The 6000-nt window shown below is 44.1% G+C and overlaps 1 protein-coding gene across 2 annotated transcripts in view; it reads left to right on the top strand.

Moving 5' to 3' along the window:
• Positions 1–610: 610 nt before the first annotated feature.
• The window catches only part of GNG12 (G protein subunit gamma 12), a 507865-nt gene continuing 502475 nt past the window's right edge, over positions 611–6000 (top strand). Inside the window, exon 1 of one of the 2 annotated variants that reach the window (XM_086953846.1) lies at positions 611–748. The gene's annotated coding sequence lies outside the window, so the exon portion shown is untranslated. The remainder of the gene's footprint in view (positions 749–6000) is intronic. The other variant, XM_086953845.1, reaches the window with a different exon arrangement.

The following is a 6000-nucleotide window of genomic DNA, read 5'->3' as shown; positions in this document are numbered from 1 at the left end:
TTTAATGGAGCTGGCAGTGCTTGTGTGGTGCGATTAGGATTAGCCGTCTACAACCAGCGACTGTGATTAAATCTGCGGCCTCTACTCCCAAACATTTAACTGCGTGATTGTTTCAGTAGGAGTGGCCCGGGATAATATGCTGCTGCGGGTATCATAGGCGTCCTTGCACAAAAACCAAAAATACGATACTTCGACACGCCACCTCGTGGAAGCTAACGGCCTGCCACCGCCTCTGCTGTGCCCCTATTCCGGCTGATTGCGTGAAGACGCTCTCCCCAACTGTGATATGATCACAGACACCTGGCGTCCCACGTTGTGTCGCTTTAGTTGTTTTTTCCTACAGGTAGAGCCGGCTATCCGGTAAAATAAACTGTTTTCCCGAGTCAGCCGCTCAATTCACGGGGCACCTTGGTTACAGGCCGCTACGAGGATCACTGTGAGCAAAGGGAAGATTCGGCACGCACTGCCTGGTGCAACGGCTCATTTGCGGCTGGGCGACGCTTTCCGGAGCAGCAGGCGGTCCCTTCCGGTTCAGGACCAAGGGCGGTTTCCTCAGAGGTGGGCGGGTTGTCTCTTGAGGGGCCAATGGCGGAAAGCTCTGGGATGTACAGTCACGAAGACCCTCCTAGGACCTCCTCTTAGCCTGTCAATCATTATAAAACCAGCTTTCCGATTTCACGTATTGAAAGTTGGTTAGAGTCGGAAGCAAAGCAGAGGCGATCGGATTTTTATGATCTACTGGCGGGAGGTAAGGTCCTTATTCGGGAACTTCCCGCGTGGTTCGGGAGGGTTGGCATGCTGGTACTTGTGACCCAAGAGACCCCTGGGGACTGACACACCCACAACAGCTGTAAAACCCACAGACCTACTAGACAAGGATACAAACACTGGTGTCTGTGACCTGCCAAGACCTGAACGCACCAGAAGCGTATATAAAAAGCATAAGATACACCCTGGCGGCTCCAGAGGTAGATTTCGTAACAACTCGGACAGCACATAAAATCACTCCCTCGAAGCAAGTCGTTAATGAAAAAACATACTAACGCAGAACATTCCTAAGCCCCACGGAGACCCTTCGTACAACCACATGACACACCAGTACAGCCTTCAAAAAAAGCTGTACAAACACACCCGCACCCCCTAAACCTATATCAGACCTTTTCACGTATAACCGAGAATTTATACCCGGGCATTTTATTAAAAACCACAGTGAAAGACTCTCTTCAATTGCACATCTCTGGCAGACACCACCATAAAAACAGGCTCCCTTCTGCAAACTTCTCCCTAATCACCCACAGACAATAACATTTTTTATTTCTTCCGCCCTCCGTCCCTTATAAAACCCACTTACGGAAGTGATTCAGTCATGATTGTGTTAGAAAGGAATGCTCCAAACTATTAGAAGACACCAGCTACTTTTAGAATCCATATACAGATATGTCTAACACGGCTACTACACAAAAGCTGGTGGTGCCAGGCACTTACTGATCAATCAGGTATTTTGGCTGAGTACCAATCCGGCTCAAGTGAAATAAAAATCCACTAGTGCCAATACCCACGTGATCTTAATCCTCACATATACTGCTTAGCAGGTGTAAACTATGCATTTACACTATTTATGTGTTTGACTTTATTGTTATCTATCTTGTTGCTAAGAGTTCTAATGTTCGCCAGATGCCACTTCATGAAAGTAAGCGTAATGTAGGCACGGACACAAACCCGTAGATGTCATTGTATTTTGTTTATGATTGTACATAATCGAATTTTGGCCACTAAATACTACGTGTGTTTTGTGTGTTTTTTCCTTTGATATCAAAAGGGTACTTACTACCGTATGTATGTATAACTGGTTTGTTTGTTTATCCCGTGGAAAGATTTGTCGCAAGGCCGGCCTCCGTTACCCATCGTAAGTCATATGTAGAATGGTATAGCCTCTCCCGCAGGTTGCTCTGGGTGCCCAGCCTTGTGGGAGCAAGTTCCTGTGCTCGGAAATGGTCAAACTCCCTTACTCCTAGGAGGCAAGCTTAGCCCCAGGAGGTTAACTTTCCCTCTGACTGAGTTTACTTAGGCCCAGTGTGACAGGAAAACAAGGGGCGGGACATAAAGACGCTTAAACAATCGCTGGAGTGTTCTGTTAGTTTTGTGCTTTTACTACGCATGAGGTGATAAAACCTATGTCTTTTTACTGTTCTAATTATATCGCTCTCTTTTTGTACCTTAGTCGATCTCTGTTGCACTACTATGAAGGTTACTAGCAACCAGTACCGTTGAACTTTTCTCTGTAATTAAATGAAGTGTAGGTTGGCGTTTTGTTATTCGTCGATGTTTTCCCTTCAGGCTTTTTATCATCACATTGGACGACCTGTGGCTGTTCTACTGCAATTTGTGTGATTTAATAATTTAGGATGCTACAGCTAATCTATATTTAAACGTGTCTCGTCATACATGAGATTTTTATTTTTTTTGCAGGCATGTGCTTTTTTCCATTTCATATAGTATGAACAGATAACGTAAGAATGAGCCGCCACCTCTCTAGTGCAACTAATCTGGTTATAGGGTCATGATCTTTGATGAGGATGACCAGGAAGAGCAGTTTGACAAAAGAAAATTTAATCAAACCATCCCTGCTGACCTTTGAGCGAGCCTTGCTTTTTCCAGACGTTACAATTAGCTCATTAGGCAGCGCTTTTGTTAGTATAAATGTTTTGCAAGAATGACAGTAGTCTTTATGTGAAGATGGCGATATTTGCTAAATGTTTTGATTTGTAGCTGTAGATGTGCATTTTCACACGTGTATGCTAAATTACAAGAATATTCTTTCCCTTTTCCAAATAATTGTATCAGTATGTAGAAAGGGATGCCAAACTCAATTTTAAAGGCGCAGAACCCTTTGAACAGTGCAATTAGCTCTGTTGTGATATGTTTTACCTACGATTATTCTCCCCTACCTAGCATGTTACCGAAGTCCACTTCTAGGATATTTATAACGAAATTAACTACTCAGTAGGACAGGGTTTATTACATATACTCACCATATTGAAGGAGTGCTTCAATTGCAGTGTATAAATAGTCAAATCACATTGACATTCTTTATGCAGGTAACTGCTTCACTCTCCTGCAGTAGTAGACCATTGCCTCGGGGAAAGCACAAGCTTTTGTGGCTAAAAGTGTTGCTGTATGCTGTGATGGTGCCATACACGTGCACCTGCGCATTGCAGGTATGGATGGAACTTGCACTGTTCTGTCTGCTGCCACTGCTCACTTGCAATGTCCGATTCTATCCTGCTTACCTTCCACGGTGCTTACCATCTTCCCCCTGATTTCTCTCTCCACCCACCTGTCTGTATCTTGTATATTCTTTCTCCCTCCCTCCCCTGGTGCTTGCTGCTTGTCCTTCTCGTCCCTATTGCTTGCTTTTATCCTGTTCTTCCAAAGTGATAAGCTGTCCTTCCAGTTCTAGAAGAAGCTCTACTGAGGTCAGGAGGTACTATAAGATCCAACATGTGAGTGTTACTTGGTAATGAGGGGTACAGTGAAGCATGGGCTACAACATGAGGGGATGTGTTCATTCCCAGCTGTATATCTTAAGTGCCGTTTTATAGTCTTGGATAACTGAGGAGCTACAGAAGAAGATGCACAGTGTTGAACATCCAGTTTGAGGACCATCACCAATAATTCGCTCCTCTTTACTTCAAGTGCAACATAAACCCTGTGAGCACCATTTGCTTCTGGTGAGGGTTCCTCACACAAGTGCCTCGTCCAACCACTGTCCCATCAATGAAATGTATTGCATGGTGTGCTTTTCTTCTCTTTGGCTCCCTTTCCCGCTCAGCCCAGTGTCCTATTGATCAGCCGAAACGCCCCCCCCCTCCCATCAGCTTATGCAGTAGGGAGTAGGCATTCCTGGCATTACTCCTGAAGTTCAACGTTTTTGAAAACCTAATTGGGCAGAAGTATGAAGGGTTCCTAATAGCTCGAGACTGCTAAAACCCAGATTGGTGCTCTCAGGTCACCCATTGAGTGAGCAATGAGAGGAGAAACTCCAGTTTTTCTTCCTTCACATGGTATTATTGGGATAGACCTCGTTCTCAATTGGCCTGTTCTCTGGCTAATGGCATCTGATAACTAGTTAGGAGCGTTTAGGGGCACCCAATGGAGTAGACTACCGGCCTTCCTGTGTAAAAAGAAGTCCAGAGGCTTGGGCCCAACATGGACCTCTTGGTGTACAGTTTAATTTGTTAAATATGATTGCGGACATGTGTGACCATCACTGGCATATACCTTGTAGAACAATGGCAGTGTATCTTACGACAATGTGTTCCTTAAAAGTGAATATTGTTTTAGGATCGCCCAGAAGTGTTGGCAAACGTTTATCCATCAATAAACATGATGTTTGCAAGGTGGAAAAATGAGTTTAGCCAACAGGACAACCAAATTCTGCAGCTTCTTCTTTCTGCTTTTTTCTTTGAATAAGTCTGTTGGGCTCCACATAGTTTCCAACCAGAGAAGCCCCTGGAGGGTTTACCTGGAGCACCTACATGTTAATGGAAGTCCCTGTAACCCTGGTGTCTTCTCTGGGGAAGAAACCTGACCTCACCATGATTGGTTGGTATTTTGAAGCTGGTAGCTGCACTACACATTGATTGGGCATTATTGGTCTGCCAACTTACCACCTTGGTGAATACAAATTGTAGATACACAATAGTTCAGTGAACATTTTTGGGACTTTTACCAAATCAACCCCTTGATGTGGAACTGTATTAAGTGTCGGCCACTTCACCCAGCGCTGTCTAAGTCAAAGCCATTATAAAACGCTGCTTGGCAGCCATATCGTTACTGCCCTTGCCAGTGCTTAAGTCTCAGCCTGTCCAAGGATCTGAACCCTTTTATTAAGAACACAAATACAGCCTGAGCTCCCTGTACCCTTTACCTCATGTGAGTAAGGTGGGCTGCTAGATGGTCAATTTCGTCATGCAGTGATATTTGCAAACATCCAAGTACCACATGCCAGTGACAAGACGGTCCTTCATAGAGAGCCACTTCTGTAAGTGTACTTGAGATGGTGCTAACCAGAGCACACCCCTCTTTGCACCACTTTTTTTATTATTGTTATCAATTTCCTCACTGCTCCACTGGATCTGTTGTATGTGGTGGTCCAAATGCAAAAAGAACAGATTAGGGACAGTATGGGGAACAAATCAAACATTCACCCTAGTCAGATATGGCTTAAATATACAGTTTTTATTTTTTTGCTCGCCATTCCAGTTTGGGCCCAGTCGTTTGCAAATCAGTCTTGACCCTGCTCCCCATGGGAACAGTCCAGCCCGAACTACCAAGCCAGGTCCTCCCTGGAACAGAAACAATTAATCCCCTTTTGATAACCATGAACTATCCACCAAATAGAATAAGCCATGACACTTATAAAGATTAGCAATTTAACAATTTTTGTCAAACCAACATTGAGAAAGGCACAACCTTCCGGAATGTGTATGTTGGTATTAATAAATTGAACTCTGGAACTCATGTGTGCTCCTTATCTTTGTTTTTTATATATATATATATTTTCCCGGTAACAATTGTTTGTTTTTTTCTGTGAATTTCTGTTTTTTTAAGGTAAATTAATCTATAATGACCATGGGTTAATACAACCACCACCACATGTGGCCAACCTTAGCCTCCCTCCCCACCTACCGCATGAACCAAACCCCACTCTGTGCATGGCCAAAGGCTCTGCACAGTAGGGGTATGGTGTGCGAGTAGATTTTTAAATTAAAATTTTCCCCTTGGGTTTCGGATCCATTGCAGATTTATACTGGGGCCCGTGCTGAGCACTGTGGCAAATCCGCGGTTCTGGTCAAGAAAAAAGAGTGGGCACTTTTTAGCCTATGAGTGGGTCCTCAGAGACCCCTCTGTGTATGGGGTCAGGATACCTCTATCCTGACCCTTATATTATTTTATCCCTTTTCTTTTTTGCACCGAAGGAGCAATTGTTCAAACATG

Source organism: Lissotriton vulgaris, chromosome 1_1, assembly GCF_964263255.1.
Source record: "Lissotriton vulgaris chromosome 1_1, aLisVul1.2, whole genome shotgun sequence".
In the NCBI taxonomy this organism is placed as follows: domain Eukaryota; kingdom Metazoa; phylum Chordata; class Amphibia; order Caudata; family Salamandridae; genus Lissotriton; species Lissotriton vulgaris.
This window is presented reverse-complemented; position numbering and strand designations above follow the sequence as displayed.